A 23,254-nucleotide genomic window follows, 5' to 3' on the forward strand; every position below is an offset into this window, starting at 1 on the left:
GGAAAGGAAGGCCTTATTCCCCTAGGCTGAGGGATCCACAAAGAGGGGCCAGCGATTCAGGGGCTTTAGTGTGGATTTAATCAGAAATCTTTTCATCTGGAGGGTGGTGGGTACATGCAGCCCACTGTCTGGAAGGATGGCAGAGGCAGAAACTTTCATAACATTTAGAAAGTATTTGGAAAGTATATGCACTTGAACTGCCATCACATACAGACAAAGAGCTGGAAGTTGGGATTAGACTGAATAGCTCCTTCCATGCTGCAAATTTCCATTATTTCTAAAGTTGTCTAGCAACCATCGTTTTCAAATAAATGATATGGTTTTTGAAGTTCTACTGCCAGTGATGAGCAGATCAGCACATCAGTTCTTTTCAATGACTTTTCCCAGCTTTTCCAGAAAGATCTTGTGCGTGAACAGTTAAAATGCTGTTCATGTAAAATGATGCTTTCATGAAGCACTGAAGCTCTAATGTATAAAATGTCTGGCTTTTAACATTTTCAGGCAGCAGCAATCAGTTCATTCAATTGCTGTCTCATTTCTGCTATTAAAGGCACTGTCAATCAGTCACCATTTAACTCAGAAGTAGTGTTCACTGATTGACAGCTTACAGCTGGTCACGAGCAGTAAAACAGCTCCTCCACCTCTGTTCACATCTGTTTTGAGGGAAAAGCTGTCTGCTGTTATTAAAATTTAAAATAAAGAACTCATTTGGCAATGCATTTTTATGAATAGCCATTTAAATACAAAAAAGAAAAAACTTCATTTTTCTTGTTAACTTGCTAAGCTTTCGAAAATGAATAACGGCCAGGGTTTTGCAGTGGAAATAACAGTGAGGCTATCTGCGCTCACCATTATTCAAGTTTAAATCAGGCAGTAATGTTTGCCAACCATGTCTGCGCAGTTCATCACTGTCTGAACTGCCATGCTCCTCCAGAAGCTGCACTACACTAAAATCTTGCTGAGAGACTAGACATAGAAACACACGGAACAATGTGAAGTTGGGTAACATACATGATATATTGACACTAAACTCGTGAAAAAATTTTAGGGCTTGCCCATTCCTACATGAGTAAATCTAAGAACATGATAAGCCTCAATTATTTCCAAACAATGGCCTGGATTTGTGCTCTAGCGCCATGGAAAGTCCTGACTTTGCAAACCCAATTCCTGAGAAATGGCCATGGAAGGGCTAATTTTGGTTCCGGGTGGGGCTGGGTCTAACAGGAGTCAGGCCCATCAACTCTAGAAGTAGTGGAGAGGCAGAGGAAGGCGAGTGTAAGTCTCAGCCATGAATGAAAAGTAGGCCGTAAGGAGGGCAAAGTGTGAGATAGGAAGTTGATGGTGGTGCTGCTGCGGCTTGGAAGGAATGTCATTGAGCAGTCAGGTAAATGCAAATTGTAATACTTGTCCAACTGGTTGATGACACTGGAACAAAAAACCTAACATGGACTTCACATAGGAAAAAGTAGTACCTTCTCCCTATTCACATTGTAATGAAAGAGTACACTCAACCACTTTAGGGATAGAAAATAGTCACAAGGCACAGCCATGGAATTGGCACCATCTTGGCACCATTAGCTGCTCACAATATCTTTCATTGATGCAGGTGACTATTGTGTGTCAAGGGATGTCTGATACACACCACACTTGCCATGATCCTTTTTCCATATGCCTACCCTCTTGCCACCCATCTCTCAGGTGTGTCTATTCAATTGATCCTTGCCGAAGGTTCCTTATAGCTGCACACTGTCATGGCATAACAATATGATTCAGAGGGAGTAATCCACAGGGTCAGGAACACATCATGCCCTCCAGGAGTGACAGCAACAAAATTCAGACCACCATGCATTCTTACAGACCCAGTTTCTCCTGACACTCCTGTGCAACAGTATTCATTGATAAGATAGGGAACATGATTAGGGTATGTATACACATAAAAGTGTGGGAGACTATCCAAAACTGGATACTTTAGCAGTCTTTTTGTTTTAATTGTTTCCTGCCACAGCATCTCATTAAGGAGAGAGTGGAAAATGAATGAGTGGTGTTGCAATGTGCTTCGGTGACCAGGACCTCCAGATACTCGTGGATGAGGCCCAGAGATGGCAAAAAATATTGTACCATAACCCGTCGGCAACCACAAAGAAGGCCTGGCAAGATATAGCAGCCACTGAGAGCACAACAGGGGGCCATAGAAGATCATGGATACAGTGTGGTAAGAGGTTCTATGACCTGCTGCATTCAGACAAGATGAGTTGTTTAGTACAAGCACACAGACGTCCGAGTGATGGCTCTCATCTGAATGCTGCACCTAGGATGTGCGAGCTGGCACAGAGTTCTGCTATTAGCATGGGGGTTTGTATGTCTAAGCTACTCCTTTAGGGGCACGCAGGAGAGATGTGAATGAACATTGTGATGCACTGACATATTGAAGACATTTCTCCCTGGCAATACTATAAATTAGGCTAACATTCGGTTATGTTGTGCTTGCAGAATGAAGAGGGCCAAGAACATCAGGGAGATGGCCTCGTCTGGGGGTTGGACTGCGAGGCCACGGGTGATTAGGATGTATACTCCCTAGCAGAGCCCTGTGCTGGAAACTGATTTGGATACGGTCGCATAGCTGCAGGCTAAAGGCCTCATCACTGTCCTCAGGTCCTTTCTTGCGGTTCCTGGAGAGCAGCAGCTAGAGGCCCAAAGAACCTATTGGACGATAAGAATAAGCAGAAAACTGCTGCCAGTTTTCTCTTTGGTTTGCTTGGAGCATCACTTAAGCATTCATCTCTGACAATCGACAAGGCACTAGCCCCAGTTCCAGCTGTTCTGGAGCCTTCCTATGTTTGGGTAACTCATTCCGAGATGTAATGGAAAATGAGTCTGAATTCTAATGTGAACCTGTTACAAGTGCATGCATAATTACATCCACTCAGGAAGGCCTCAGGGATCCTGGGTCAGCATTGTGGTGATGGAGACTCAATGCAATAGGAATTTTCTTTCTTTTCACTTTCACTGCTCTTTCCCTAGGCTAACAATGAGAGAGAATTTTTTTTTTCTTCACAACATGAAATGATAGGTTAATATCTTGATTATAGAAGGGTGAATGGTATTTGACTAAAATTCTAGTTAATGGGAGTAGGGAGTTACAAAGGGGCATAGATTAAGTCAGTGGGCAAAACTATAGCAGATGAAGTTTCGTCTTGGTATCCAACATAAACAATGGAAGTGTTTGGCGGGATTTTCCACATCCGCCCGCTGCCACAATCTTCCAGTCCTGCCGCAAGTCAATGGACTTATGGCTGGGGCGCCGCCTCACCCGCGGTGGGTCCTACTTGCAACGGGACCAGAAAATCCCAGCCATTATCTTAATGATGAGAAACTAGAAACTGTGGAGGAGGAAATCAATTTGGGTGTCCTAAATGAATGAATAAATAAATCACCAAAAACTGGTGCACATGTAAAAAAACTTAAATCAATAAGGCTAATGTTATGTTGGTCTTTATCTCAAGGGAGTTGAGGAGACTGCGAGGGGAGGACCCCTGGGACAGGCAGTCAGCAGCGCCTAGAGGATCTAGTCTATCTAAAGGATCTAGCATCTAGTCTATGCTCAAGTAAGAGTAAGGATAAAATAAAAGCAGGGGTCCATATTCTATTTAGTTAAGATATGTCTGGGGAGCTCAGTCCCATGATTTGCACATCCTGCACTATGTCAGGAATCCTGGATGCTCCTGGCAGTCTGCATGACCATGTGTGCAGGAGGTGCTTTCAACTGGAGCAACTTGAGCACCGAGCTTTGGATTTGAGCAGCAGCTGGGGGCACTATGGTGCATTCACGAGGCAAGGAGGTTCATGGATAGCACGTTTCAGGACATGGTCACCCGCAGCTTAAGGAAGTGCAAGCAGAGAGGGAATGGGTGACCGCCAGATAGAAGAAGGGGACCAGGCAGGTAGTGAGGGAATCCTCCGAGTGCAGCTCGCTCGCAAATCATTTTTCGGCCTTGGAAAACTGTGAGAGTGGCAGTTCCTCTGTGGAGGCCAACCAGAGCCAAGGCCATGGTACTGTGAGTGGTCCAGATGATTAGGTGGGGTGGAGGAAGAAGTGTGGAAGGGTAATAGTGGTAACGATTTGTTAATGAGGGGAGTAGACAGGCACTTCTCTGGCCATAGTTGTGACTCCAGGATGGTATGTTGCCTCCCAGTTGCCAAAGTCAAGGATGTCACGAACAGCTGCAGGGCATTCTGAGGAAGGAGGATGAACAGCCAGAGGTCATGGTCCATGTTGAGACCAACGACATAGGATGAAAGAGAAAGTAGGTCCTGCAAGCAGGCTTTAGGGAGTTAGGTAGGAAATTGAAAAGCAGGACTTGAAAGGTAGTAATCTCTAGATTACTTCCGGCACCACGCAGTAGTGAGTAGAGGAACAGAAGGATAGAGCAGATGAATGCGTGGCTGGAGAGATGGCGCAGGAGAAATGGTGCAGGAGGGAGGGCTTTAGATTCCAGGGGCACTGGGACCATTTCTGGGGGAGGTGGTACCTGTACAAGTTAGACAGGTTACATCTGAACAGTAATGGGGCCAACATCCTTGCAGGGAGGCTTGCTGATGATGTTGGGGTGGATTTAGACTAAATTGGCAGGGGATGGAATCCTGAAAATTAGTTCAGAGGGGAGAGAAGCTGAGATGGAATTAGAAGTCAAAACGCTAGTGAGTGAGTCTGGAAGGAAAAGGAAGACAGAGAGTCAGGATTAATGGATCTTTTTCAGGTTGGAAAGATGTAACTAGTGGAGTACACAAGGATCAATCCTAGGGCCTCAATTATTTACTATCTATATTAATGACTTGGAGGAGGGGGCAGAGTGTAATGTATCCAAATTTGCTGACAACACAAATAGATGGGAGGGCATGTTGTGATGAGGATATAAGGAATCTGCAAGGGGATATAGATAGGTTGAGTGAGTGGGCAAAAACTTGACAGGTGGAGTTTAATGTAGGAAAGTGTGAGGTCATGCACTTTGGTAGGAAAAATCAAAAGGCAGACCATTATTTAAATGAACAGTGACTCCAAAAAAATGCAGCACAGAGGGATCTGGGTGTTCTTGTGCATGAAACACAAAGTTAGCATGTAGGTGCAGCAAGTAATTAAGAAGGCAAATGGAATTTTGGCCTGTATTGCTAGGTGGTTGGAGTTTAAAAATAGGGAAGTCTTGTCACAATTTTACAGGGCGTTGGTGAGGCTGCAGCTGGAGTACTGTGTACAATTTTGGTCCCTGTAAGGATATACTGGCATTGGAGTCAGTTCAAAAGATATTCACTAGGCTGATTCCTGGGATGAATGGGTTGACTTCTCGAGAACGGCTAAACTGGTTAGGCCTTTATTCATTAGAGTTTAGACGTATGAGACATGATCTTATTGAAATGTACGTGATCTTGAGGGCTTGATAGGGTAGATGTTGAGATGATGTTTCCACTAGTGAGGGAATCTTGAAATAGGGGACATAGTTACAGAATAAGGGGCAATCATTTAAAACTGAGATATGAAGGGATTTCTTCTCTCAGAGTGTATCAGATGTCTGGAATTCTCTCCCCCAGAGAGTTGTGGAGGCTAGACCAATGAAAGTATTTAAAAAGGCGGTAGATAGATTTTTGAAATATCAGAGAGTTGAGGACTATGAGGAGCTGGCACGAAAGAGGAGTTGATGCCTGGGGCAGATCAACCATGCTCGTATTGAATGACGGAGCAGGCTTGAGGGGCCAAATGGCCTACTCCTGCTCCTATTTCTTATGTTCTTATGAAACATAGGTTAAATAAGAAAGAAGTGAGTTTAGTAAGGAAAATGGAATATATTTTAATGCAAGGAACCTGAGAAATAAGACAGGTGAGCTGAGGGCACAGATAGGCAAATATATTTTAATGCAAGGAACCTGAGAAATAAGACAGGTGAGCTGAGGGCACAGATAGGCACGTGGGAGTACACTATCATAGTAATAACCAAGGCTTGGCTAAAAGATGGGTAGGATTGGCAGCTCAACATTCCCGGTTATGGAATATTCAGATGAGATAGAGAGGAGGTTAGAAGAGGAGTAAGGAGGCGGGGGTCGCAATATTGATCAAGGAATCAATTGTAGCAGTGAGGAGGGATGATATTTTGGAAGGATCATCAAATGAGGCCATATGGATAGAAGTAAAAAACACAAAAGGGGCAAACACATTGTGTACTATAGGCCCCTTACAGCCAGGGACAGAAAGAGGATCAAATATGCAATCAAATTTCAGAGAAGTGTAAGAATAATAAGGCAGTAATAGTAGGGGGTTTTAACTACCCAAATATTAACTGGGATAGTTTTAGTGTGCAAGCTGGGGAGGAGCAAAATTCTTAAGTAGCATCCAGGAGAACCTTTTTAGCCAGTACATAGAAAGGCCAACAAGGGAGGGTGCCGTTCAGGACCTAATATTCAGTAAGGGAGCATTTTGGAGATAGTGACCATAACTCAGTTAGATTTATGGAAAAGGATAAGGTTGGGCCGGGAGTAACATTTCTAAACTAAGGAAAGGCTAATTTACTAAGATGAGATGCAATTTCGCCCAACTGGACTGGGGGCAGCTAATTGTAGGTAAAACTGTGTCAGTGCAGCGGGAGACATTCAAAGAGGAAACAGCGAGAGTGCAGGACAAATATGTTTCCGTAAAGACAAAGGGGGGGACCAAGTCCTGAGAACCCTGGATGTTAAGGGACATAAAGGTTAGGATTTAGAAAAAAAAGAGAAGCTTGTGGCAGATACAGAGAGCGCAATATGGCAGAGTCCCTAAAGGAGTATAAAGAGTGCAAGGGGGAACTTAAAAAGGAAATTAGGAAAGCTAAGAGAGTGCATGAGAAAGCATTGGTGGGTAGAATAAAGGAAAACCCAGAGAGGTTTTTTAAATATACATAGAGCAAGAGAATAACTAGAGAAAGAGTAGGGCCAATTAAAGACCATAGAGCTAATGTGTGTGTGGACCCGGAAGACGTGGGTACAGTCCTCAATGAATACTTTGCGTCAGAAAAGGACAACATCAGGGTGAAGGACTGTGAAATATTAGAGGAAATTAACATAGAGAGGAGGTACTAGCACGCGTAGTGGCTTTAAAAGTGGATAAATCCGCAGGCCTAGTGAGATGTATTCCAGGCTGTTGAGGGAGGCAAGGGAAGAGATATCAGGGGCCCTGGCAGTAATTTTCAAATCCTCTCTGGCCACAGGTGAGGTGCCAGAGGACTGCTAACGTTGTCCCATTATTAAAAAAGGGAGGAAGGGACAGACCAGGAAATTACAGGCCAGTCAGTCTAACCTCAGTGGTGGGGAAGTTACTAGAAAGAATTCTGAGGGACAGAATATATCTGCACTTGGAGGGACACGGATTAAGCAGGGATAGTCAGCATGAATTTGTTAAGGGAAGTTCGTGTTTGACAAATTTGATTAAATTTTTTGGGGAGGTAACCAGGAGTGTTGATGAGGGTAATGCATTTGATGTGGTCCACATGGACTTCAGCAAGGCTTTTGATAAGGTCCCTCATGGCAGACTGTTCAAGAAAGTAAGAGACCATGGGATCCAAGGCAAAGTGGCACATTGGATCCAAAATTGGCTGAGAGGCAGGAAGCAGAGGGTGATGGTAGAGGGATGTTTCTCTGTCTGGAAGTCTGTTTCCAGTGGGGTTCCTCATGGCTGGGGTCCTTGCTGTTTGTGGTGTACGTAAATGAGTTGGACTTAAATGTAGGGGGTATGATCAAGGAGTTCATGGATGACACGAAAATTGGTAGGGTGGTAAATAGTGAGGAGGATAATTGTAAACTGCAGGAGGATATCAATCGACTGGTCAGGTGGGCAGAGCAGTGGCAAATGGAATTCAACCCGAAAAAGTGTGAGGTAATGCACTTGGGGAGGGCTAAAAAGGGAAGGATTACACTATAAATGGTAGGACTCTGGAAAGTACTGAAGATCAGAGGGACCTTGGTGTGCAAATCCACAGATCCCTGAAGGCAGCAGGGCAGGTAGATAAAGTGGTTAAGAAGGCACATGGGATTGTGGCCTTTATTAGCCGAGGTATAGAATACAAGACAAAAACAGAATTACCTGGGAAAACTCAGCAGGTCTGGCAGCATCGGCGGAGAAGAAAAGAGTTGACGTTTCGAGTCCTCATGACCCTTCGACAGAACTTGAGTTCGAGTCCAAGAAAGAGTTGAAATATAAGCTGGTTTAAGGTGTGTGTGTGGGGGGCGGAGAGATAGAGAGGTGGAGGGGGGGTGTGGTTGTAGGGACAAACAAGCAGTGATAGAAGCAGATCATCAAAAGATGTCAACGACAATAGTACAATAGAACACATAGGTGTTAAAGTTAAAGTTGGTGATATTATCTAAACGAATGTGCTAATTAAGAATGGATGGTAGGGCACTCAAGGTATAGCTCTAGTGGGTGTGTTTTTTTTTGTTTTTTTTTATAATGGAAATAGGTGGGAAAAGGAAAATCTTTATAATTTATTGGAAAAAAAAGGAAGGGGGAAACAGAAAGGGGGTGAGGATGGGGGAGGGAGCTCACGACCTAAAGTTGTTGAATTCAATATTCAGTCAGGAAGGCTGTAAAGTGCCTACTCGGAAGATGAGGTGTTGTTCCTCCAGTTTGCGCTGGGCTTCACTGGAACAATGCAGCAAGCCAAGGACAGACAGGTGGGCAAGAGAGCAGGGTGCAGTGTTAAAATGGCAAGCGACAGGGAGGTTTGGGTCATTCTTGCGGACAGACTGCAGGTGTTCTGCAAAGCGGTCGCCCAGTTTACGTTTGGTCTCTCCAATGTAGAGGAGACCACATTGGCAGCAACGAATGCAGTAGACTAAGTTGGGGGAAATGCAAGTGAAATGCTGCTTCACTTGAAAGGAGTGTTTGGGTCCTTGGACGGTGAGGAGAGAGGAAGTGAAGGGGCAGGTGTTGCATCTTTTGCGTGGGCATGGGGTGGTGCCATAGGAGGGGGTTGAGGAGTAGGGGGTGATGGAGGAGTGGACCAGGGTGTCCCGGAGGGAGCGATCCCTACGGAATGCCGATAAGGGGGGTGAAGGGAAGATGTGTTTGATGGTGGCATCATGCTGGAGTTGGCGGAAATGGCGGAGGATGATCCTTTGAATGCGGAGGCTGGTGGGGTGATAAGTGAGGACAAGGGGGACCCTATCATGTTTCTGGGAGGGAGGAGAAGGCGTGAGGGCGGATGCGCGGGAGATGGGCCGGACACGGTTGAGGGCCCTGTCAACGACCGTGGGTGGAAAACCTCGGTTAAGGAAGAAGGAGGACATGTCAGAGGAACTGTTTTTGAAGGTAGCATCATCGGAACAGATGCGACGGAGGCGAAGGAACTGAGAGAATGGGATGGAGTCCTTACAGGAAGCGGGGTGTGAGGAGCTGTAGTCGAGATAGCTGTGGGAGTCGGTGGGTTTGTAATGGATATTGGTGGACAGTCTATCACCACAGATTTAGACAGAGAGGTCAAGGAAGGGAAGGGAAGTGTCAGAGATGGACCACGTGAAAATGATGGAGGGGTGGAGATTGGAAGCAAAATTAATAAATTTTTCCAAGTCCCGACGAGAGCATGAAGCGGCACCAAAGTAATCATCGATGTACCGGAGAAAGAGTTGTGGAAGGGGGCCGGAGTACGACTGCAACAAGGAATGTTCCACATACCCCATAAAGAGACAGGCATAGCTGGGGCCCATGCGGCTACCCATAGCCACACCTTTTATTTGGAGGAAGTGAGAGGAGTTGAAGGAGAAATTGTTCAGCGTGAGAACAAGTTCAGCCAGACGGAGGAGAGTAGTGGTGGATGGGGATTGTTCGGGCCTCTGTTCGAGGAAGAAGCTAAGGGCCCTCAGACCATCCTGGTGGGGGATGGAGGTGTAGAGGGATTGGACGTCCATGGTGAAGAGGAAGCGGTTGGGGCCAGGGAACTGGAAATTGTTGATGTGATGTAAGGTGTCAGAGGAATCACGGATGTAGGTGGGAAGGGACTGGACAAGCGGAGAGAGAAGGGAGTCAAGATAACGAGAAATGAGTTCTGTGGGGCCGGAGCAAGCTGAGACGATCGGTCTACCGGGGCAGTTCTGTTTGTGGATTTTGGGTAGGAGATAGAAGCGGGCCGTCTGAGGTTGAGCGACTATCAGGTTGGAAACTGTGGGAGGGAGATCCCCAGAGGAGATGAGGTCAGTGACAGTTCTGGAAACAATGGCTTGATGTTCAGTGGTGGGGTCATGGTCCAGGGAGAGGTAGGAGGAAGTGTCTGCGAGTTGACGCTCAGCCTCCGCGAGGTAGAGGTCAGTGCGCCAGACAACAACAGCACCACCCTTGTCAGCGGGTTTGATGACAATGTCAGGGTTGGACCTGAGAGAATGGAGTGCAGTAAGTTCAGAGAGAGACAAGTTAAAATGGGTGAGAGGAGCAGAGAAATTGAGATGACTAATGTCGCGCCGACAGTTCACAATGAAAAGATCGAGAGAAAGTAAGAATCCAGAGGGAGGGGTCCAGGTGGAGGGAGAATATTGGAGATGGGTAAAAGGATCCGTTGAACTGGGAGAGGACTCCTGCCCAAAGAAGTGAGCCCGGAGACGAAGACAGCGGAAGAAGAGTTCAGTATCATGTCGAGCCCGAAACCCATTGAGGTGAGGGCGTAAGGGTATGAAACTAAGTCCTTTGCTGAGCACTGAACGTTCAGCATCGGAGAGGGGAAGGTCAGGGGGTATAGTGAATACACGGCTGGGGTTGGGATTGGAAGAAAGGGTGGGGACGGAGGGACAGGCAGGGGTGGAGGGTCCTAGATGGGTGTTGGTGTCAATGAGTTGTTGGAGCTTGCGTTCCTTAGCACTTGAGAGAAAGAGAAAAAGTTTCTTGTTGAGGCGTCGGATGAGCTGAAGGATAAAATGAAACTGGGGGCACGCGCAGCTTTGAAAAAGGGTACGGCGGTGCTGCTGGAGGGAGAGGTCGAGTGTGTTCATATGGCGGCACGTGGCACTGAGTGTGGATTTCAGAATGTGACGGGAACAGCAGTCCGAGAAACGTTTTATGTCCCGGAGATACCTGTAATCCTGGGTGGGTTCGAAACATGAGGGGTGGAATTTCAGTTGAAATCCACGTGGGGTAAGTCGGAGACGGAGACAGTCACTGAGAAAGGAGATATGGCTGTGAAAGCGGGTTTTAGTAAACACCTTGTCAAACACCAGGAGGGAAATGGAAAGCAAGGAAGGTGAGCAAGGCAACAGAGAGATACGGAAATCTTGTCGCAGAGAGGAACAGAACTTCTTCAAGGAGGTAGGCATTTCTTGAAGAGCAGTGGCAGTCAATTAAACACAGATAAAAACAAAAAAACTGCGGATGCTGGAAATCCAAAACAAAAACAGAATTAGCTGGAAAAACTCAGCAGGTCTGGCAGCATCAGCGGAGAAGAAAAGAGTTGACGTTTCAAGTCCTCATGACCCTTCGACAGAACTTGAGTTCGAGTCCAAGAAAGAGTTGAAATATAAGCTGGTTTAAGGTGTGTGTGTGGGGGGGCGGAGAGAGAGAGAGAGAGAGAGGTGGAGTGGGGGTGTGGTTGTAGGGACAAACAAGCAGTGATAGAAGCAGATCATCAAAAGATGTTAACGACAATAGTACAATAGAACAAATAGGTGTTAAAGTTAAAGTTGGTGATATTATCTAAACGAATGTGCTAATTAAGAATGGATGGTAGGGCACTCAAGGTATAGCTCTAGTGGGGGTGTTTTTTTTTGTTTTTTTTTTATAATGGAAATAGGTGGGAAAAGGAAAATCTTTATAATTTATTGGAAAGTTGGTGATATTATCTAAACGAATGTGCTAATTAAGAATGGATGGTAGGGCACTCAAGGTATAGCTCTAGTGGGGGTGTTTTTTTTTGTTTTTTTTTATAATGGAAATAGGTGGGAAAAGGAAACTCTTTATAATTTATTGGAAAGTTGGTGATATTATCTAAACGAATGTGCTAATTAAGAATGGATGGTAGGGCACTCAAGGTATAGCTCTAGTGGGGGTGTTTTTTTTTTTATAATGGAAATAGGTGGGAAAAGGAAAATCTTTATAATTTATTGGAAAGTTGGTGATATTATCTAAACGAATGTGCTAATTAAGAATGGATGGTAGGGCACTCAAGGTATAGCTCTAGTGGGGTTGTTTTTTTTTATAATGGAAATAGGTGGGAAAAGGAAAATCTTTATAATTTATTGGAAAAAAAGGGGGAAACAGAAAGGGGGTAAGAAAAAAAAATACACCCCCACTAGAGCTATACCTTGAGTGCCCTATCATCCATTCTTAATTAGCACATTCGTTTAGATAATATCACCAACTTTAACTTTAACACCTATGTGTTCTATTGTACTATTGTCGTTGACATCTTTTGATGATCTGCTTCTATCACTGCTTGTTTGTCCCTACAACCACACCGCCCCCCCCCCCCCCACCTCTCTCTCTCTCTATCTCTCCGCCCCCCACACACACACCTTAAACCAGCTTATATTTCAACTCTTTCTTGGACTCGAACTCAAGTTCTGTCGAAGGGTCATGAGGACTCGAAACGTCAACTCTTTTCTTCTCCGCCGAGGCTGCCAGACCTGCTGAGTTTTTCCAGCTAATTCTGTTTTTGTTTTGGATTTCCAGCATCCGCAGTTTTTTTGTTTTTATAGAATACAAGAGCAGGGAGGTTATGCTGGAACTGTATAAAATGCAGGTTAGGCCACAACTGGTATACTGCGTGCAGTTCTGGTCACCACATTGTAGGAAGGATGTGATTGCACAGGAGAGGGTGCAAAGAATTACCAGGATGCTGCTTGGGCTGGAGGGTCTGAGTTATGAGGAAAGATTGGATAGGCTGTTTTCCTTGGAGCAGCAAAGGTTGAGAGGGGACCTGATAGAGGTGTATAAGATTATGAGGGGCATAGATAGGATAAATAGGAAGGCACTTTTTCCATTAGTAGAAGGGTCAATAACCAGGAGGCATAGATTTAAAGTAAGAGGTAGAAGGCTAAGAGGGGAGTTGAGGAGGAATTTTTTCACACAGAGGATGATGGGAGTCTAGAACTCACTGCCTGAAAGGGTAGTTGAGCCAGAAACTCTCGTAACATTTAAGAAGTATTTAGATACTCACTTGCGATGCAATAGCCTCCATGGCTAAGGGCCTAGTGCTGGAAAATGGGATTAGTGTTGTCAGATCTTTGTTGACTGATGCAGACACAGTGGGCCGAATGGCCCCCTTCTGTTCTGCAAATGCCTATGAGTTGAAATAGCGGAAGAAGTGATGCTACAGGTTTACCGAGCAATCTGGAGTGCTGTATTCTGTGTTGGGCAATATACCACAGGAAGGATATACTGGCTTCGGAGGAGATCTGACAGATTCACCAGAACTATGTCAGGTCTTAAAGAGATAAATTATAAACACAGATTCCAGAAATGTGGCCTCGAGTTTAGAAAGTTGATTGGCGATTAAATTGAGGTATTTGGAGTGATAGATATTTGATCAGGTGGAAAGGGACTATTTCCGCTGGCGAGGGCAACAAGTGGATATCGGTAGAGTGTCTCAAAATGGACAATCTTGGGACCGATTCCATGCTGGATTTTGGGTTTTGCACGTTTCAGAAGCACGGTGATGGTTGGCTTCCAGCCTCCTGCATTTTGTAACACGCCTGCTCCTATGAGCTTATCTCTCCCTTATGAGTCTTGTTTGCCCCGAGATTCTGCCTCTGCTATGTTGCTATTCATTCTAAAGGTCATGTATGAAATAGTTTCTACGGGTGGCTATAGGTGCTGCTAGCCTGTCAGTGAGGGAGAAAACTTGAAAGTACTTGCATTCACTAACGATACCTACAGCAGGGCACTAATTATGAGACTGGCACCATGTTGTGACTATAAATTTCAGGTCAGGTCAGGCCAATCTGAGTTAGGTGGGGTCAAGGGTCGCTCTGCCCACTCAAAGCACAAGAAGTGACTGGCGCGCAAAACTGCATTGTTTTGTTCTTCTTTCAACGACTGGCCAGATTGCACATTTGGAATTTTACCTTCCACTTTGGATTTGCGGGTAATTAATTAACTAAAACTAGCAGAACAATACAAATCTTTTGGGGGCCTGAATGCTTAAATTATTAAATTTTTAATTATGCACTTGTCTCCATGAAGTATCCTGCATGACCCGCTTTAAAAAATGTCCAGTTTTTGGGCATGGCCTTTTTTCGGATAGCTGGATTTGAGGTAATGTTTTGTATAATCTTAAAATTAGAGTTAGCCCATTGAGAAGTGAAATCAGGTAGCAATTTTTCAAAGGGTGGAAGACATTTGGAACTCTCTTTCCTCCAAGGGGCTGTAGATGGTCAGTCAAATGAAATTTTTAGCATTAAGATTGGTAGGTTTTTTAAAATTAGGTAAGGCTATCAAGAGTTGAAATGCAGAACAACCATGATCAAATAGAATGATGGAACAGGCTCAAGGGGCTGAATGACCTATTCTAGTTCCTTTACGAACAATGCACAAATACTGCCACAAATAGTTAACATGTTTTTAAAGAAACAAAAAATGAATTATCTTGTTAGTGGACCTTTCAGTCCACTCACTGTAAAAAATTATTAGGTAGCTATTCTTTGCTGCTAATACAATTGAGAATGAAAATATAGTGACATGGAAAACAGGTTGAAGGGTGAGTAAAGGAGCAGAGGGAGAACAAAAATAAACTATAACTATGTCAAGTACTTTGTGGTAAAATATAACAGCACAACGTTTTTTCAGTAGTTCAACGTAAGGAGGTAGAGAAGAGAGGAAAACATAAAAAGAGCAAACTAGCTTGAATCTGATGAGGGATACAAGATTGTAAACTTTCTGAATGATAACTTCCATCAAGTATTTTCGAAGAATGACATGAGCAGTATACATATTCAGAGGCAGCCAAAGCTAAATGAATGACTTTAATATCAATGGGATTGAAGTCTCAAGAACTCAAGACTAAATACATTCCTGGAGGAGGTTGATGTTTATTCTGAAGTGTAAAGAGTCACTAGGAGGGAGACTTATGAGGCACCAACAATCATAATGAGAACACTGGGGAGGTATCAGTAGAAATGTTACAAGCTAATGTGCTGCCCACATTCAAAAAAGACAAAGCCAAGACCGATTAATCTTACTTTGATCCCTCACAATTAAGTCAATCCTCAGCATTATATTTGTGAATTATCTGTGAAAGATTAAACCTGGTAAACTGCAGTCAACAAGGAATGAAGAGAGTAACATCCTAAGTGACCAGCCCTTAAACATTTCTGAGGAGGTGGCAATCCAAGGGGACATTGGAAAGCCCGATGATGTGTTGCACTAAGAGCTCCCAAGTCAGTTCACAAAATTCCACATAAAAATTGATGAACACACTTGCCATGCAAAAGGCTTTTAATTAAGTTCAAAGCTATGGAGATGCAAGGTAAATCTTGGGAACAGATAATACATTGGCTGCACAGCAAGAAACAAGTATTTGCTGAATGACTTATCTCCATGGAGATACTGAGTGGGGCAGGAGGGCAGCAGAATCTCCACCCTGCACTCTCTCACCCGATCATGACCCATGCGCTTTTAAACTCACTCAGATTCAAAAGGCGGAATTTAATGCCCTCCCCCATGGCGGGTTTAGTAGCAGAGCGGGCATTTAATCGGGTGAGAGGGCGGCGGGTGGTGCTAACTTCCTGCTTCCATCCTGATTAAGTCTGTGATGGGAAAGTCTGTGGGCATCTTTCCTGCCCTGCCACCAATTGAGGCCCTTAATTGGGCAATTAATGGTGAATCTGCTGTACCTCTTCCAAAGCCAGTATATCAACAGTGTGGTTGCCCCTCATCGTCAGGCACTCAGTGCCTGATCAAGTGACATGGCATCAGGAAGGTCAAGGTTTCCTGAGGGTGATATCCACCCCTTCTGCCAAACGCCCTCTCCTCCTCCCTAGTGATCACTATCCCAGGAACCCCCTCCTGCCATCACTCACCTGTGTGTTCGGTCCATCCACAACTCTGAGCTTCTGATTGACCAGAAGCCCTTGGCAGCAGGATCTCTGCCCCTGGGTTACTTGATCCAGTGGGAAGACCTGCTGGTGCCCTGATACAGTGAGCCTTCCCTAAATGAGGAGACACAGGGCTTGGGCGAGATTCCCATTTCCTCCATTAAATCCAGCCCAGAAATGCAAATTAGTTAAATTGATAACTGATATCAAGTTGGAAGGGACAGTAGATGCAAAGGAGGCAGCTCAAAAATTATAAACTAAATTGGAAAACATACACAGTGAGCAGAATGATTTCATTTATAATCTATTGCGTACAAATGTTCTACATATAGGAAGGAAAAATGAGCAGCAAACATACTCCATGGGCAGAATTTTGCCCTCAGATGGCATGCAGGCCCCACCAGCTCGACGACAGGCGGACAGCCGCCACCAAAACGGGGCCCACCGCCATTTTGAGTGGGTGGGCCAATTAAGGCATTCCCAGTAACCTGCCCGACAGGAAGCGCTATGTGCTTCCTGTGCGGGTGGGGGAGGGATTCCCCATCTGTCAAAGTGCGCTCTTTCGCGCATACGTGCGAAAGAGTGCACTGCTCCCTGAGGCAAAGTCCTGTCTCAGGGAGATTCGTGACAGGTAAGTAAAGTCTAAAAATAGATAAATATTGAAATTATTAACATGTATCCCTCATGTGACAATGTCACACAAGATGGGACATGTTAATAATAAATACATAAAATTCATTAAATGTTTAAAAAACGGACATGAAACTTCATCCCACCAGTGGATGAAGTTTCATGAATAATCAGAAGCCAGCTGGGGCTCATGGCCTGCCCACCAGCCTGAAGCTTGGACGGGCAGGTCTTTAATTATCTTAATGATCCTGTCAATGGCCTCAATTAGCCACAGCAAAGACCTTTACAAAACAACAAAAGTCCTAGTGTACAGAGCATTTGTCTTCACCACACTCCTGAACTGCAGTGAGATCTAGACTGTGTACCAGCAACACTTATGAGCACTAGAGAAAATCCAAGAGCAATGCCTATTCTGCATCAACTGGATTCAATGGGACGACCATCAAATAAATGCTAGTGTCCTTCTTGAAGCCAGCTCCACAAGCGACGTTCCTTGAATATTTCTTCCTTTAGTTAAGAACCAACTAGATGTAATTTAAAGTTGCAGGGCTGCCTGTGATGAATGCTTGGGTCTGTGCGCCCTGAGCAGTCTACTGATTTCACATTTCACCTTCCCCCTAGACCTGAGCACCTTCCCAACAGTTAAGAGGCCTGCTCCTCAAAGATGGTTAGCTCCTTAAACTGAGGGAAGACTTGTGCTCTCAGTAACAATGGAGGATAATCAATATTTTCTTCTAGTGTTGCTCAAGAATAAAAAGGCAAACTGGCTGGTCTGTTACCTTGGCTGCCCTTGTCAGGTTTTTGAATAGTTTCCTGCCCTGCCTGCTGTTCTGGGGGTGAGATAGGTGGTACTCAGTGCCATTAATATGACCTTCAATATAACAGGGGTTCCTTCTGACGTCATCCCACGTCATTTTCCCCTCGGTGAGCGGGCCCCGCCCCCAATTCACGGAGGGAAAAATCCTGCCCTATGAATAGTGCATTAAATAGCTCATGGGAGTCACTCAGCTTCACCCATAAGTCTTACTAGCCTAAGTGTCAATATGTCCATCCGTGCAAAGCAAAATTAACAAAGTCAATAAATTATGACTGATATAACTAAAATCATACAATTCAAGAAAGAGGAAGGCATAACTGAACTCTGTAACGTTCTGATCAGATCACACTACGAATACTGTTTCTGACCACCATACATAATAGAGACATGTGAGTGCTGAAGGCACTCATAAGCCTGATCCCTAGAGCTGGAGGGAATTTGGAAGAAAGGATGGATAAACATGGGCTTTAGCAAGCATCGTATAGATGAGATAATTAACAGTATGGAAAAGGTAAACTCAGAAAATTGCTTTAAATTTTAAGAGTAAAACAAGGTTCAAACCACCATAAGACAAATCTAGGATTCATTTCTGGAAGTTCGCCTTCGCACAAAATTTGATCAATATATGAAAAAGACATCCAACTGGAACAGTGAAAAACATGTAATAATTTAAGACACAACTAGATATGGCAAAGGAAGAACTTTCTGGATGGACGAACTAAGGACAAACAGCCTACAGCTCATCTGTAATTATTAGGATCTTGCAAAATGATGGGGTTGCTAGACAGCAATTAACTAAAGTATTCTTATTAGAGCATAAATTGGAAGATGCAACCCAAAACATAACGAATGTTTGTAGAATTCAGATTGAATTCAAGTCATTGTTTCCCACTGAAGCAAATTCTCAAATGAGGATCTAGAACTTCATGACATCATTCATTGCACAGATGTAATTGTTGCACACAAATTCCATACGAGAAATAAAAAATGTCATAGTCAGAAATTCAAATAAAATGTTAATGTTCCTCCAAGTACATGAAGTTTGAACACTTGAGCTTGGTCTTCATTCCTGTTTTATATTGCTGATGAAGACCTCAGGATCTAGCATTCAAGTTTCCAATTTCAGCCTTTAGTCGAGACTTGCACAGCACCTGGTGCTTTGGGTAATTATGTAAAATAGAAAATAATTTTAAACATTTAAAATAATGTACTGCTGACATGAAGTACAGGGAGACTGTTCAGGCTAGTTGTGAGGTGTGAGAGATATATTGAGATGACATGTCTCAGGACTGACAGGAATAAACACAAAAGAATATATCATTGGATTCACAAAGTAAGCCCCTTTTAAAAATTGTGTGGGCTTATTTTGCACATTAATTCACATAGCCTGCAATGGAAATATCCACCACTTTAATAACTCAGTAATGCCCTCTCAGCAACTTTCTCACTTGATTTGTCTGGAAACTTGTAGTTCTATCGCGATCTGCTGGTTTAATTAAGAAGATTTGATGTATTACAGAAATAACTGCTGAGAAGCAATACTAACTCTAACATATATTGCTACTGTTTGATTATAGGCTTTTCAAAAAATTTAAGGTTCTGACCCCATTGTAAAATATAATAGCGTAGTTTTCTGTTTGCTATCTTTTAAATCCTTGGTATCTATAAATTCTAGTTGCGCAACTGACACACTATTTCTTTCCCATTTTCAACTATTCCCCTCTACCATTTTTATTGAGAAGAGCAGGCAGGTGACTGGTTGTTGTGACCTGACACCACTATTTGATTCAGCCTCTTGAGGTGGAGGAGCAACCCCATCATTTTCCTTCCCTTAATACCATTTTAAATAGCAAGAACATGCCCAGAAACTTGATGTGCAAGAATCTATACCCAATGGCACAATTATGCCAGGACATCTATGAACTGGGTCACTCACTTTTAAAGGTGTTTACTCAGTAACATAATTTTGACAAACTGCTATACTACATAATACGTAGACTGAAAGATCAGCTGAATAGTCATGTAGGAAGAGGTTACCTGAGATTTCTAACCTCTAATACAAAATATTATTGAATTTTAAATATCAAAAAAAATAATTGATCTACCTTTCTCAGATTCTATAGTTACTGAATGTGCTATGTAGTTTTAATTTGAGAGCTTCTACAATAATATTTCCTTTGGAGGTCTTAACTATGAGGAATTCAAATATGGGGAAGCAGTTAAAATTCCAAATGTAAGCAAAGGTTTTTTTTTAAGTAAATTAAACAAATCTGTTACCTGTTAACATTTCCTGAGCACATTAAATTTCATGCAGGATGGAGAACAACTATATGCAAACATATAAATGAGGGTAAAATTGTAAAATCCACAAGCTTAAAACTATGTATCAATAGTGACCACTAAAGGAGCCAAAATTTTGAAATTAATCACCTTTGTTTAATTACGTTAGGTTAATACTGCAGACTTATGTTGTCATTTCTGCATGTGAATGTAAAATATTGGACAGAATCTTACCGTAGAAATAACAGTGATTCTAACAATACTCATTGTTATTAATGTACAAATTAGAGAGTAACTTCCAACAACTGTACACACACAGTTAATATCAGCATAAGTCGGGATGTTGCAGCCCAAGATGCCCTTCCATTTCAGAAGCTACAATGTAACAGTATCTTGCCAAGATACTTGACATTGACATACATGAAACAATGTGAAGTTCTGTACTTAACTTGTTCAAAAAATAAAACAGGTTTTGTTTTTTTCATTCTGTCTCTTGTACCTTTCTCTCTTCATTTAATCTTCCTTTCCCTTTCTGTTTTGCTTGCTGTACATGGTATGACATTGGATTAAATATTCTACCTGACACTGGTTCAGACTCTATGCTATTCATTTATCAATCTGATATTGAATAAAAATTGATTAATTAAGAGATTGATTAAGAAGGAGAAAATATAGTACGAGAGTAAGCTTGCAGGGAACATAAAAACTGACTGTAAAAGTTTCTATAGGTACGTGAAGAGAAAAAGATTGGCTAAGACAAATGTAGGTCCCTTACAGTCAGAAACAGGGGAATTTATAATGGGGAATAAAGAAATGGCTGACCAGCTAAATACATACTTTGGTTCTGTCTTCACAAAGAAGGACACAAATAACATACCAGAAATGTTGGGGAACACAGGGTTTAGTGAGAGGGAGGAACTGAAAGAAATCAGTATTAGTAGGGAAATGGTGTTGGGTAAATTGATGGGATTGAAGGCTGATAAATCCCCAGGGCCTAATAATCTACATTCCAGACTACTTAAAGAAGTGGTCCTAAAAATACTGGATGCATTGGTGGTCATCTTCCGAGATTCTACAGACTCTGGAACAGTTTCCACAGACTGGAAGGTAGCTAATGTAACCCCATTATTTAAAAAGGGAGGTAGAGAGAAAACAGGGCATTATAGTCAGCCTGACGAGGGTAGTGGGGAAAATTCTAGAGTCCATTATGAAATATTTAATAGCTGAGCACTTGGAAAACAGTGGCAGAATCAGACAGAGTCAGCATGGATTTAGGAAAGGGAAATTGTGCTTGACAAATCTACTGGAATTTTTCAAGGATGTAACTGGTAGAGTTGATGATGGGGAGCCAGTGGATGTGGTTTATTTGGACTTTCAGAAGGCTTTCAACAAAGTCTCACATAAGAGATTAGTGTGTAAAATTAAAGCACATGGGATTGGGGGTAATGTATCAAGATGGATAGAAAACTAACTGGCAGACAGGAAACAAAGAGTAGGACTAAACGGGTCTTTTTCCGAATGGCAGGCAGTAACTAGAGGGGTACCGCAGGGATCGGTGCTGGTACCCCAGCTATTCACAATATATATTAATGAATTAGATGAGGGAACTAAATGTAATATCTCCAAATTTGCAGATGACACAAAGCTGGGTGGGAGGGTGAGCTGTGAGGAGGATGCAGAGGTACTTCAGTGTGATTTGGACAAGCTGAGTGAGTGGGCAAATGCATGGCAGATGTAGTATAATGTGGATAAGTGTGAGGTTATCCACTTTGGTAGCAAAAACAGGAAGGCAGATTATTATCTGAATGGCTATAAGCTGAAAGACAGGAATGTGCAATGAGACCTGGGTGTCCTCGTACACCAGTCACTGAATGTAAGCATGCAGGTACAGCAGGCAGTAAAGAAGGCAAATGGTATGTTGACCTTCATAGCGAAAGGATTCAAGTACAGGAGCAGGGATGTCTTGCTGCAATTGTACAGGGCCTTGGTGAGACCACACCTGGAATATTGTGTGCAGTTTTGGTCTCCTTATATGAGGAAGGATGTTCTTGCTATAGAGGGAGTGTAGCAAAGATCTACCAGACTGATTCCTGGGATGGCGGGACTGACATATGAGGAGAGATTGAGCCGGTTAGGATTATATTTGCTTGAGTTCAGAAGAATGAGGGGGGATTTCATCGAAACCTATAAAATTCTAACAGGACTAGACAGGGTAGATGCAGGAAGGATGTTCCCAATGGTGGGGGAGTCCAGAACCAGAGGTCACAGTCTAAGGATACGGGGTAGACAATTTAGGGCTGAGATGAGGAGAAATTTCATCACCCAGAGAGTGGGGAGCCTGTGGAATTCGTTACCTCAGAAAGTAGAGACCAAAACATTTTATGTTTTCAAGGAGTTAGATATAGCTCTTGGGGCGAAAAGGATCAAAGGATATGAGGAGAAAGCAGGAGCAGGCTAGTAAGTTGGATAATCATAATGAATGGTGGAGCAGGCTCGAAGGGCCGAATGCCCTATTTCTGCTCCTATTTTCCATGTTTCTATGATTGGTTAAGGTGATACATTTGCATGCCCTGTTCACCTGTCCCAGATGTGTTGTAGAGGGCACTGTGCTTCATGAATTGTTGGCCGAGGGAAACTTCCAGTACAAAGGATCATAGGAAATCTATGGACAAGTGCAAGTGTCGCAAAGTGTTGGCACCATTCATTTACTGCTGATAATAAAAACCTGCCAAATGTATTTGTAATGCTTACTCATTGAGTTACATTTATTTTGCCTGTCACAATTTTGCACATTATTTTCATGGGTGATTTAATTTCTCCAATAATAATTCATAGGAGACAAAGGGGGCTAAATCAATTAAATGGGAATCATGCTGTGGTATTATCATGTGGCAGCTGAAGCTCCGTTTCATCAATGCGCTATTCTATCATATTACGCGTGGCAGAATGTGTTTCATTGCATGCATGCCACCCACATTGCACTGTGCAACAGAGTAATGAAACATGTTGTCAGTCAATGTCCTCTGTGACCTTTGCTTTGTGGTGATAGCTCAAATGCAAATGGCACAGTGGATTGTTGCAAAATGAAGGCATCATGGCTGTAAAATTAAACTCTGTAGTGCTGCTGTTTTGGGTGCTACAGTAGTCTGGAAGGGCTAAAAGTGGCAGCATACTCATTTCTGCACCAATCACCATGCTTGGAAGGGCTTGTGTGCTGTGTACACACAAAAACCATGTACAGGGCAGACTGCGATGTCAGTCAGCGCTACAGCCAAAGGACCCCCGCCCCACCCCCACCACCACCACCACCCCCATCACCATTACTTAAAAGAATCAGCACAGGACCTCACCTCAGGTGAGATGCTTTTGACTTTCTTTTGTTACTAAATTTAGTGGAAGTGCTGCGGACTGCTGTTGTTGGAGTCAGATGGGAGTGGGTTAGACCTTTACAAAGAGTTCAGTAGGATTTGAAGACTTGAGCAGAAAGCCTGCTTTCGC

General features: G+C 43.4%; 1 protein-coding gene across 6 annotated transcripts in view; it reads right to left on the minus strand.

The window, feature by feature from the left end:
* Positions 1 to 23,254, minus strand: part of LOC121290443 (inactive N-acetylated-alpha-linked acidic dipeptidase-like protein 2) — a 999,957-nt gene that overhangs the window by 287,261 nt on the left and 689,442 nt on the right. The gene's annotated exons all lie outside the window — the stretch shown is intronic.

Source organism: Carcharodon carcharias, chromosome 2 (genome assembly GCF_017639515.1).
Source record: "Carcharodon carcharias isolate sCarCar2 chromosome 2, sCarCar2.pri, whole genome shotgun sequence".
In the NCBI taxonomy this organism is placed as follows: Eukaryota; Metazoa; Chordata; class Chondrichthyes; order Lamniformes; family Lamnidae; genus Carcharodon; species Carcharodon carcharias.